At 37.6% G+C, this 13,645-nt stretch overlaps 1 protein-coding gene across 3 annotated transcripts in view; it reads left to right on the forward strand.

The window, feature by feature from the left end:
• The first annotated feature begins 216 nt into the window (after positions 1 to 216).
• LOC132097194 (tetraspanin-18-like) overlaps positions 217 to 13,645 on the forward strand; it is a 39,571-nt gene continuing 26,142 nt past the window's right edge. The window contains exon 1 of one of the 3 annotated variants that reach the window (XM_059502831.1): positions 217 to 475. The gene's annotated coding sequence lies outside the window, so the exon portion shown is untranslated. The remainder of the gene's footprint in view (positions 476 to 13,645) is intronic. The other 2 variants (XM_059502844.1, XM_059502839.1) reach the window with 2 other exon arrangements.

The following is a 13,645-nucleotide window of genomic DNA, read 5'->3' on the forward strand; positions in this document are numbered from 1 at the left end:
TTGGTCTTACTGGAGACTGAATGACTTGATTTAGGTTTCAGATAAAATAGCTAAGAATTGAATATATAGAGCCTATATATAGCCTATATAACATGATCTATAAAAGGATGTAGAGGTATATACACAAACACACGCTTACACATATATAACATCCCCGTGATTTTGTCTGACTTACAGTACACCGTTATGTGCACATGAAGAATTAATGACACGAGGCAAGAAGGTCTAGTAGCCGCCTCTGGCCAGTGTGTCTTGTGGCTGAACAGAATCACACACAGCGCGCAGAACAGAACAGCGTAGTATTGAGTGGAGTCAGTGCTGCTGAATGATTCAGTGCTGTCGAAAAGAATGAGTAAACGGGGCGAAAGGTTCACACAACAGTTGGAAGAATCCTAAGGACGTTTTCATCCTCCTGGATAGCGGATTTTTCTTTAAATTCGCCTGTACTTAAACGCGAGGATAATCACAAAACACGGTAGGTGGACGACATCGCTTAAAGCTGAAAGCAGCAGATAACTGTGGAGACGTGTGTGTGTGTGGGCTTTTTCTGAGGATCTGAAAGTTTCTTCGCGGACATGGAGATGTTTGCGATGACATATCAGGATACAAGGTTTTTTTTTTTTAAAGCTGTCTTTGGCTACCTTGCAGTGCTAAATTGGACTAGGCTATAATGTTATAAAAGATACAATTGTTTGTTTATTATTATTCTAACTTTTTAGTTTAAATGATTGACAATAATAATTATATGAGCATTTCACATTACCTCATATACGGGACGACCATTTCTTGGAGATGAATTACAATATTGCTTACAGGTTTGATTACCAGGTAAACATTCTAGCCATTTGCATTGAACAAGGTGGGAGATGTCACGTGATGTTTGGGTGTAACCTAAATAATTCACAATGTGTTTTGAAGACGAAAGACTACATTTTGTTTCTTGGAAGGAAGTCCGTGTTTGAGGCTGAAATGACTAGCAATCATTGCGGGCGCCAAGGGTTTTTACTTTGCTTTGCTTTGGTTAACTTGTGTAATCTAATTTGGCAGCTGCCAAACCTCACATATTCTCCTTGGGATTATGTTGTGCGTTTGAATTCAAGCCAGTCATATTTCTAATTTTCCCCTTTTCATACTGTTCCTATTGCCAGTTGTAGCCTAGCTGTTATCACAAAAAGTGATCACAAGAAAATCATCATCAGGGAAGTTTACAGCAGGTTTGTTTGCTACAAAAATATTTACAGTAAATTTCTTCATGACAAAAGTGCTTGTCCAACATTTTTCAGAGTTCAGAATTTTTTTTATCAGATCAAAAAAGATCTCTCAAAAATGTAGTTGTAGATGCAAAAATGAAAAAATTGCAAAGCATATTAAAAACAGATCAAAGTGCAGATGTTTCAGCAAACGCTTTCTTCAGTGCTCATAAGGGGGGAAAAAAGCAACAACACACTTATATATGCACAATTGCAAATTGTTGACAGCTGATGAGAGATAATTGTCTTTTTTCTAACCAGGATGATTTTGAAGCTAAAGCCCAGAACTTATATTTTTATTGTCACTTTTTCACTTTTGCATATAGCAGCTTTAGCAAGAGCAGCTTCAAAATCCTCGGTACTCATCTTACTGGACCTTTCTGCTGCTTTTGACACTGTTAATCACCAGATTCTCCTGTCCACCCTCAGAAAGATGGGCATCTCTGGAACAGCACTCCTGTGGGTTAAGTCCTACCTCTCTGACAGATCCTTCAGTGTGTCTTGGAGGGGTGATGTTACAAAGTCACACCACCTTGCTACTGGGGTTCCTCAAGGCTCAGTACTTGGACCACTTCTCTTCTCAATCTACATGACATCATTAGGATCTGTCATTCAGCAGCATGGCTTTTGTTATCACTGCTACGCTGATGACACCCAACTCTACCTCTTATTCCAACCAGATGACCCGACGGTAGCTGCTCGCATTTCAGCCTGTCTGAGTGACATCTCTAGCTGGATGAATGACCATCACCTTCAGCTTAACCTTACGAAGACAGAACTCCTGGTGATTCCAGCTAACCCATTGCTTCATCACAACTTCTCTATACAGCTGGGCTCATCAACCATTACTCCTTCGAGGACAGCTAGAAACCTAGGAGTTGTGATGGATCATCAGTTAAGCTTCACAGACCACATTGCTACAACTACCCGGTCCTGCAGGTTTGCCTTATACAACATTAGGAAGATAAGACCCTTCCTGTCAGAGCAAGCAACCCAACTTCTTGTCCAAGCTCTTGTTCTCTCCAGACTGGACTATTGTAATGCTCTCCTGGCGGGACTTCCTGCATGTACTGTCAAGCCTCTTCAATTGATCCAGAATGCAGCAGCGAGGGTTGTCTTCAATGAGCCAAAAAAAGCTCCCGTTACTCCTCTCCTCATCAGGTTACACTGGCTACCAGTAGCTGCTCGCATCAAATTCAAGGTACTGATGCTAGCCTACAAGACGACCACTGGCACGGCACCAACTTACCTAAACTCATTGGTTAAATCTTATGTGCCCTCCAGAAGTTTGCGCTCTGCAAGTGATCGACGCCTTGTGGTACCATCCCAAAAAAGTTCAAAATCACTCTCACAGACCTTTTCCTGGACTGTGCCCAGCTGGTGGAATGACCTCCCAATCTCAATTTGTACAGCTGAGTCATTTTCAAGAAACAGCTAAAGACTCATCTTTTTCGCCTGCACTTAACCAACTAACACTAGCACTTTTCCTTTTCTTGTCTTTTAATTAAAAAAAAAAAAAAAAAAAAAAAAAAAAAACCTACCTATGCATTCTATACTAGACTAACTGAGACTTGTCATGGCACTTGTATACTGTTGATGTTCTCTTGTTGACCTGACTGCTTCTATTGTTCTCATTTGTAAGTCGCTTTGGATAAAAGCGTCTGCTAAATGATTAAATGTAAATGTAAATGTAAATGCATATGGAAAATAAAAACAAAATTTTTGAGAGACCTTTTTTGGTCTGATTGAAAAAACTTGTTAAGTGTGCTGAAAAATTCAGTGACTTCTTGGACTAAAACGTTCTCCCTTTTGTTTAAACGCACCTGAGAACTCGTTGTTTTTGAGCGCACACAATTCCTGGAAGGTCTGGAATTCATGGCATCTTTCATCGGCCAAGGCCCTCCCATGAAGCCATTTGACCGACATGTCAAACAACCAATCACAGTTCGTTTCATTCATTGTCACGTTTCGAGGCGTGGAAATGTCACCACAATAACAGACCGGTGTGTAAAACTCTCTGTCATATTTGAAAGATTCTATGATGCAAACTTTAAATATTTCAAATACTTTTGAAAATTCAGTATTTAGTTGATCTTCTTTGGTGAGGGGGTTTGGCGCCATGGTATCTTTGTTTCCAGGTGGAACGTTAAAGAATGCGACACACACGTCTCCCGGAAATCCTGTAGAATTCAACCAATCAGATGATGACTTCGACAATCCTGAAGTGTTTCCACTTTTGTGTCCCATATGCATCAGATGTTTAGCCAAGGGTCCATGGGCATGACGTTTGAGGCTGAGACTAGCCAGCCCCTAACCCCCTGAAAACCATGTTCTCTAACATTTTAAGCTAAAGTAGTACTTTTTTAATGCTTCATCAAATTATTTCATTTTCCTGTTAACTTTTAATCATGCCAATTAAGAAAAATAATAACATTTTCAGAATTCAATCATTATTTGCCATGCTTTATCTGATGTGGACTGCTTTTATATAGCGCTTTCAACAGACCACATGACCATACAAAGCGCTTTACAATTTGCCTCACATTCACCCATTCACACACCGACTGCGGTGTCAGCCATTCAAGGCGCCATCCAGCTCGCCGGGAGCAGCTCGGGATGTCTGATGTTGCTCAACCCATCCTACACTATTTCAGACACATGTTCTTCAGTACTCCTTATACCCTTGCAATGTGTTGTTGTTCATGACACTTCGGTGACAAATCCCTGCTTCCAGATATCGACTGGCCATTTAAACTTAAGATAGATGTCAGGAAATATCCCCTTTAAAGCAGCCAGAACCGTCATCCTCTGATAACCATTGCTTTTCATCCTCTGGCTTTAGTTAAGACAGGCAAAGCCACTTAAAAGAAGAAGTCGCGCTGGGGAGGAGCTGATTGGCAGGTGAGGGGCTGATTTGGAGGCAGTGGGATTAGACAAGAGTCTGAAAGAGAGGAGAAGTGAAGCTCGGTCAGAACCCGATTCCCTTTGGTTAATAAAACAATTAAATGCATTTACTGGGTTGAGAAAAAGAGGGGTGTGGGAGGGCTGATTTGCCAACACCAATACTTTTTTCATGGTGTATTTGCCGTTTACAGCATAAACCAATTTCATGTATCTCGAACAGAAACAATGGTTCTTTAAAATGGACTCAGACAGTTTAAATCAATTATACAACCTGTCAGTGTCGAAAGCTGTTGGATCTAATCAGGGTTTGTGGCTAGCAGGGGCTGAGGAAGAGCAGAACAGCACTACATTAGTAGCACTTGAGTGTCTTGAGTATATCAGTAAACCCGTGGTGCCAGTTACAGAATATGTCCACTGTCTACTTATGTTCATTAATGTTATGTTAACTTTGGTTTTCATTTAAATTTTATAATTATGGTTGAATGTCTAATGAAGAACTATATTGTGAGGGTTTGTTAGTTTTTATGCACAATGATAAATAAAGTATTGGGTCATTTAAAAAAATATATTGAAGGGATTGTAAGAGATAATGATTGATATTTAGGAAGTATTTCTGGCCACATGCAATCTGCAGAGTTGTACGTGCTTCTTTTCATGTCCCAAATTAAGAGACTTGTTAGAATTGAAATATCCCACATTGCCCACATGGTCTGTCTCTCTCTCAACAACTTGTTGGTCAAAAGTCCTTTTATGTGTTGGATTATTTATACTTTTTCTTTGCTTGCTATCTGTCAAATCTGTCATTTACTTAGGCTCATGTTGCCTTAAACCTGAAAGAAAGGTGACCTTTCAGTGAAAGTGAACGGTGACTGAGGCTGTCATTCTGCCTTTGTCTCCCTTTGTGTTTCACAGAAAAAAGGTTTTCAAGTCATCCACAGGTCTGGAACAAAATGAGGGTGAGTAAATGACAGAATATTAATTTAGGATTTTTTAGAATTTGAATGAAAGTGTAATTTAATGAATAACAATTCATAAATTCAACAGATGATGTCATACTGACATTTGTACTGTCATACAAATAAGTGTACTGTATACATAATTTAAGTAAAATAATTTCTATATATGACATTTCAAACAAATTTGTCTAAAGCCAATAAACTGTTTCAACATTTAAACTTTCAAAAAAGACTTTGTCAAGCCATCTTTCAAAGTTTGCCTTGACAAACCCTCCTATTGTAGTTTTAACCTAAACTTATTGCAGTTATATTTCCTTTAATTAAATTCAGATTCATATAGCAATTGCATTGTGTTTCATTGTGATTGCTACATCAATTCAAATTCATGAATTTAATTGGAATTTAGAAAGCATTGTCAATTGCACAACCCCACATAATGCATCATGTCAGAGCATGTGCAGTACCCACCAGGCCACGTTTCCAATGAAGAAGAGTTTCTTTGTCCAGGGCTCCACCTGTGAGCATTTGTGATGTTTCTGACTCCTCCATGATCAATGGCGACCCAGGAGATCCCGGATTTCAGCCTGTAAAGTCTGAGGCCATGCAATGAGGCTTCCCCTGGGCCCATCTGAAAAGCTTTTGATGCGTCCGTATGTGGTTGAAAAAGTGGGTAAAGCTCACAGGTGCCTGTGTTCATTTGTACTTTCTGATGCTAGTTGGGGACCTGCACCATGCAGCGCATTGGCTAATTAGGAAGGAAAAGAGAGGAGACAAAATTTAATTTCACAATGGGGCAATTCTATCATTCCAAGCTGCATATATGTGTAGACTGGTGTCTTTGTGGGGAATCACGATGAAGTGTCCAGGGACATGTAAGTCCCATCTGTTCCTGTTTTTCAGCTGCAGTGCAGAGTGTTTGACTGCATTCAGGTGTTACTTTGGTTCCAGAGCTGTATGTAATATGTATGTGTATTTTGTATTCATTCAACATTAATATTATTATAGAGATAATATAAAATAGCATATGTACATATATATAATCTATCATCAATCTAAACTATACTGTATATATTATCTACATCATAATTTGCTAAAACAAATGTGGCTAGGCTAAAAAAAATTTTTATTAAAACAAAAAGGTATCTTAATTCCACATTCTAAAGTCATTGTTATGGTGGCAGGCTTCTTATTCGATGTCTGCAGCATACTGAACAATGGTGCCAGAAAGCCTTCTGTCAAAAACGCTTTGATACAGCATATATGAATAATGTCCCTCCCTAATTGTTTTCTTTGACAGACCTCTTTCAGTATGCACGAAATTAAGTGAAATGAGTTTTTTACATCAACAAACATTTCTCAAAGTTTAGAAGTAATTAACTTGGAATCACCATATGCATGACACTTGTAAGTCTACAAAGCTAGTAAGCAAACCAAAGAATGAAAAAGTAAAAGATGGTTAAGGATCAGTGTGTTGTGTTTTGGATGCTAGTTGCTATCATGGGATGCAGGTGTTCCAGCCTGGACGTGTGAGGAAATTCATACTGGTATATTTAACATGAACAGGAGGGTGTTTTTTTGTGTGCGTGTGTTTTGTACTGTTGTGCTTATAGCTATAAATGTTGCTTTGTCTTGTATTCAGCCACAGCAGAACCGGATTGGAGTTTAATAATTTGAGATCTAGAGTTTTCCTGCCTTGGCCATATCTGGTCTCTCTGGTTACCTTGACATCTATAATAGAGGCTCATGTTTGCTTTCAGATTATTTGGTTGTAAAAATGTTTAGACTGTTGTTTACATTGTACTGAAGTTTCCTTTTAAAACCGTAGTGATATTATTACTCCCCCCCCCCCCCCCAGTAACATGAAGGTTAATGTACGGGGACTGTTAGCAGGTGGAAGCTGCTGGGTGTTGAAAATGAGAACAAGAGCCAGAACCCTGCTCTCTCTCTCTCTGTGTGTGTCCTCTGTCCTTATAGAACTGTGTTAGAGTTGCATTTACAGTAGCAATATGTAAAATTTGTTCTGCTGAAATATCGAGAGGTGGCTTGTTGCCAAAGAACTTTACAACTGCTGGTAAAAAAGAATTGTATAACAGCACAACCCCTAATAGCATAAAGAGTCAAGTTACACAATTTTAATTGCAGAAACTTTATTTCTGGCTTTGGTGTTCGGCTAAATGAAAACTATTTAAAAAAAAAAAAAAAAACTTTTTGGTGCATGCTTTTGCTTTCATCGGTCATGAGCCGTTTTCATAAACTAACACCATCTGTCTTTCCACAAACCTCCTCACTGGCTCAGTTATTTACCCAGCCTCCATAATTGTCCAGTTATATGTAACCTGGAAATTTGAAAATGGCAGAACTCGCATTATCTCACAAGAATTTTTCATCTTTTCAGTCTCCCTTTTTCCCCCTCTCTATTTGCACTTGTTTTAGATTTTACAGTGTTTTTTTTTGTTTAGCTATCCAATGAAACAAAATTCCAATCTTGCACCCCTTGTGTACCAAGGTTATGTTATTTTTAAGAAAAAGCACATCCAAACTCCATATGCATGAAATAAAAGCAGAAAGAAGAGGATTAGGGGTGAGAAACTGCTCTCCATAATTCATTAGACATGCTGCTTTACTGCTGTTCACCATATCCTACTTTGCTCTTATAGAAACTGAGATTCGTGTTGGTGAAGAGAGACTCTTTGTGATGATCATAAGGCCCAGATGGCTCGATTGTTGTGAGGGATGTGTTCACCAAAAATTCAATTAGGCCTGTACACACACAATGCAAACCAACCAATATTAGACAAGAAATCGCAGAGGTATAATGGTAATGTAATTTCAGTCATATTTGAACATTGTGATGATAATTATTGATTTTTATGGTACTGTGGCCTTGAATTATGTACCTAATCTAATGTTTTGAATTTGCATTCATGAAGTGGCATGAACTCTCTCCCAGAAGCCATTTAGTGGATAGATGCTGTTTGCTGTGAGGCTGTGCGAACTGAAGATCCGCTGCCTTTGACCAGTGCAGTAATAAATCACATTGACTCCCTCAGGACGTTTGAACATCTCAGACAATGAAACATTGGGAAGAAATCTGGCCATGCAGTAAATAAGTCTGAGAATCTGTGCCTACGCCTTTTCCCATTAGGAACTGCCCCTTTGTCTTTCCAGGTGTCTCATGGTTGCTAATTCATTCTTTCCTAATGGAATCACTCAAGCTATAAGTAGAAAATGAAAAGTCTGTGAATGACAAGTTTTTTATTTTTTTCTCGTTCTGCAAACTCTGACCATTTATGTGTACCACCTCTTGATGTAAGTGTTTATCTAAAGTGTCAGTGTAGGAAAGCAATGCTGCACTTTGAGAGCTTGCTGGACCATTGACTGGTATTTTGTCCCTTTGGCTCTAGAGGGTTGGATGCAACATAAAGAAATGGAAAATTTAGTATTAATGATAAGCCATCAGGTGATTATATGTATTTCTGTAAGTGCTATTTATAATATTCGACTGCATTCAGGTGTTACTTTGGTTCCAGAGCTGTATGTAATATGTAAGTGTATTTTGTAGAAGAAGAGAGAGTTTTTGTTTGATTTTGAAAGATTTTTGTTCATTGATAATACTGAATGAGAATATTCAGTAGGAATAGTGTGTTCTTACTGTCCATTTGACATATTTTACAATGTTTAGATTCATTCTGCTGAATGATTTTCTTCTGAAGTTCACAGAATGTGAAAAATGTCTAAGCCAAGGAGGTCTATAATACTTGGACATTATCGATTGATTGAAGAAGTCTCTTACAAAGAAATGTTGTTCAGGGGAATGAATGTGAGTTTCATTCTTTCCAGTTAAGTTAAAGGCTGTGCATTTGCTTTTCTTTGTCATCATTTATAATTTAGTTAATTTATAATTTAGCAAAATTTCTATTTTAAAACTTTGTTTATTTACACATAATACATAGCATAGCCTTCATCTAAACATTTATATAAGAAATTTTGATTCTTTCAAGAGATTCGTTGATTTTCAGTTCGTTCACCAAAATGATTCGTTCAACCGATTCATTAAGTGACCATTTCTTAATATTACACAAATACGCAGAATTTGGCGAAAACGAGTCTTATGTGTTATGTCTTAAGTCAACGAACGTATTTACTCGTGACAAAAACTGATTTGGCTTTATTAAAGTGTGTGCATGATCGCATTTAATAAATTGTTCATATTAACAAAGCACGAGGTTTAATCGGGGATTAAACGTGGAGTTATGTTGTGTATGCTAAATATGAAAACAAGCGTATGTGCATCAATACGCTTTGTATAATCAGCGCTTTGTATCTGCCGATTGCTGATCGAGATTTACATGCTTGGCTCACTGACCCGGTATACTCTCATTAATTTAATTTATGAAGGAGCTATATATCAGTTCATTTAACTCGTTCACGAAGGAGAAGATCGTAGGTTAGGTTATTTCATAAGGTTACAATACGAAGGTCTAAGTAGCAACCTAACTTCCGTGATGTCCCCGATGCGCGGGGCGGGTTGGGGCGGGTCAAGAAATATTACTATATCTACGGGGGCGGGCTGGGGCGGACCAAATAATTTCATAAAAGCGGCACCCACGGGTTGGAAAAAAAACCCGACCCACGCATCACTATTGTGTAGCATTCGGTTTGCACTTTTTTTTTTTTTTGCATAAATTACAGAAAATACATTTTGGCTTTTTATCAGATTAATTAAAGAAACAATTGACAAAACAATGGAAAACTGCTAATTAAAGCAAATTAAATCACACCCTGTTGCTTTTAATGGCCATATTGTGACTCTGATTTTGTGAAAAATTAGATTAAAATTAGATTAATTCAAATAAATGTGCAGCCATAGTTGGTATATTTTGATGATGGAATGTAATTGCACTATGGATGGGAACATTTTCTCCCCTGAAATCTTTGTATATTTACATAAACCGATGTCAACAGCTGTCTCACAAGTCGACCGCCCCATAAGGGAAAAGACTTTGTGCTTTTCTAGTCCATCCCTGGAAGTGTATTTTATGATAGCACACCCAGTGACTTCATGCTGAAGGAATCATTGAGAGAATGGTAAACCTAATCGTCATGCTAGTTACTTGTGTGTTATTTCATCATACATGCTGTTGAGTTGATAGAAGAGACCAGTGGGTCACTGACTGTAAATGTGCTGCATTTAGTTAACGCAAAGAGTATAGGGGTGTTAGGTCTGAGGAGATGTAGAGAAGGATTGTGAGTATTAAGTCCTCACAGGTGTGCTGAGTTATAAATATAAGGTTTAAAAAGTACATGTCTGAGGAGATGTAGAGAAGGATTGTGAGTATTAAGTCCTCACAGGTGTGCTGAGTTATAAATATAAGGTTTAAAAAGTACATGTCTGAGGAGATGTAGAGAAGGATTGTGAGTATTAAGTCCTCACAGGTGTGCTGAGTTATAAATATAAGGTTTAAAAAGTACATGACTCTAGGTTTGGTTTGAAGAATAAGATCAAAAGTTATCCCTAAACCAAAAATGATGGCATAAAAGAGAGAACTAGTCCTTCCAACAGCAAAGCTGGACAAATGTTCCATGGCCTGATTCTGTGCCCTGTCAGGAGTGTTTCTCAAACGGTGAGCGTCAGTTATGTATGGGACCCCAGGTACTGTATAGTAGCCGAATAGCTTTGTGCTCAGTAAGTGGATAGATATGGGTCATGATTGATTCCCTTTGCCCCTGCAGTACTGGAACAGACTCCAGAGACTGTGAGAGAAACCAGGCTCCTCGGTGTTTTGGACATGTCTTAAGGTATACTGCACATAACTGTATCCTTGGGGTATATAGTTTGGCATTCAGTGCTTCCTTTTCATGCCTAAGGTTTTCTCTGATACGTGTCATCTGAAACAGCAGGAATGGCGCTTTTGCAAAGGCTTATCTGCATTTTACCATGTATAGCTCAGAGGGAATTGTACGGGAAGGGAATCCTTACAAGCAGTATGGCGCAATTGTGGTATTCATCCTTAATTTATATATATATATATATATATATATCAGGGGGGTTTCCTCCGAGGAGGGAAGGGCGGCAGTGTCTCCTCTCCTTAAAATTGGATGAGAAAATAATTGATATTGCAAAAATAATACAGTGCAAATATGTCTAAATATGATACGAAAAGTCTAAAAGTCACACGTTTTTATAAAGTAACACTGTGCAACACTGACACCGGCAGATAAAGTTAAAATGGAGGCTTTCCTCCCTTCGCTCCATTGACTTGCAGGGGTGTCAAACTCAAATCCTGGAGGTCCGGAGCCATAATTAAAAATGTCAAAATATAACATGAAATGGCTTGAAAAAACATAATGACTGTCAGTTTTTAGTGAGCATTCAGCTTGATTTTCGTGCCTGTGACAATGTTTGTGACAGTGCTTTTATGACGATGACCCAAAAATAAGTTGACTATTAAAAAGAACAGCTGAACATTAGTTCATAAAACGGAGTGTCTATTTACATGTGCAATTAGGCCGCCTTGTTGGCATAGGTTATTTACACTAACTCCGCCCTTCAAAGTGTGATTACAAAGTATTGCAGAAGACTTGTTTCAGTAACTGCTCTAGTGGCGCAGATGGTCAAGAACGTGTTAAGTCAGTTTTGACGCGATCGACAAGGGTTTGTATCCGCATTTTGCCAAACTTTTTTCCCTAACTTTTCAAATCAGATATCATGCTGGAAAGGCATGTATTCTGAATAATAATGAGAGATATAATCTAAAAGTTGAACTTAAATATCGGGTAGGGTAGGGTAAATGTACACACACACCTGACCAAGGATAACTTGTTCCCAGCAAAATCTTTGGGATGTCTGTCAGATATTCAGACTTAGTTTAAAGTGCAAACAGCCTTGCAGAAAAGAGTTCAGATGGCAGAATGTCTTAGATGGCTGCATCAAATAACACTGAAAGCCATGGAAGTTGAGTGCAAAGCATATGATTTAATTCCCAATGAACAAAATTTCAGTCTTTGGATGGGTAGGCTGCTTACATAATTTTTTGGCAAATTAAATAAAGCTAAAAATGAAAACAAATATTAGATGAAATGCTTAAAACTTTTGAAACTAAAATATTGCCTTGGCAACTGAAATAAGTTTAAACTGAAATACTAAAATTAAAACTGATTACTAAAACTTTTAGATTTAAAGGGGTCCTATTATGCTTTTTCAACTTTAGTTAGTGTCATGGTGTGGTGCGGTAGAGAAGCACGTAAAACAAGGAAGATGATTATACAGAGTCTTTAATAATCCACAGAGGTAGTCCATAAGGAGAAGGCAGAAAGACACATACACGTCGACAAAACCCAGACAACTAAACACTGAACTGAATGCAACTTATAAGGGGAACGTTAATGAGCATAATGACAAGACACATCTGAACACGAGACAGAAACTATAGGTCACACAGAGAGCATGAGGAATGAAAACATATAGTAAACATATATGATAGTTCGCCCCCCTCCCGGAAGGCGCGTCCTCACATCGTGAGGACTTTTTTTTTGTCTTTATTAATGTTATGGTATATAATTTTGCATATTAAATAACAGAAAAACTGATTTTCTTCAGTTGAGCTGCTGACATGTTTTCTGCCTATTTGAACTGAATCAAAACAGTCAGATTCACTTTTATTAAATTATACTTTGAATTACCATTGTAGCCCTTATGACAGCTGGAAACAGGTCTTGGTAATAACTGCTGGTTTGTTTATCACAACTCTGATGAGTTAGTCATCACACCGTGTTCCAGCCATGGTAAAGTTAATGTGTCGCTCTTTCTCTATCATCAGTTCTCACAGTTTGTGCAGCATGGCAGGCTGTGGAGCCCTCAGAATTGAATTGATCCTGGGAGATGTAACTCTGCAACAGCTGGAAAGTTAGTACAGGCAAAGATCAATATGGCCGGGGAGCAGAATTAATGTTCTGGAAAATGTGTGGTTTGAAAATTTGTTAAAAATATCAAACTTCTTTAGGAAAATGCATGCATTAATTTAAATGTATGACATGTTTTTTTTTACATACATAAAAATATAAATTATATAATTTTTTTATTACTTTAATTTTTTACAGAATATATGTCATATATATATATACATTTATTTACAGTATATAGTACATATAAATATATATATATATAAATATATATATATAAATATATATATATATATATATATATAAATATATATATATATATATATATATATATATATATATATATATATAAAGAGAGAGATACTTTTTTTGTGTCATTTGTTTTTAAATTTTATTATTACTATTTATTATTTTACTTTTTTTAAAAGAAGAAAAAGCTATTTACCAGTCTGATCAACTTCAGCTTTGCCTCTGCCTCCCCATTCTGGTTCTCCTGAGCATTTCATTTTAACACACTTTGATGTGATCTGGTTGGCTCTGTGCACCTCAGTTTCCTGCGACATTTTATTGGTACTCTATTTTCCTCTCTGTTTGTTTCCATGGAAACAGATGAACGTTTCAATCCCTTAGCAG

Source organism: Carassius carassius, chromosome 2, assembly GCF_963082965.1.
Source record: "Carassius carassius chromosome 2, fCarCar2.1, whole genome shotgun sequence".
Taxonomy (NCBI): domain Eukaryota; kingdom Metazoa; phylum Chordata; class Actinopteri; order Cypriniformes; family Cyprinidae; genus Carassius; species Carassius carassius.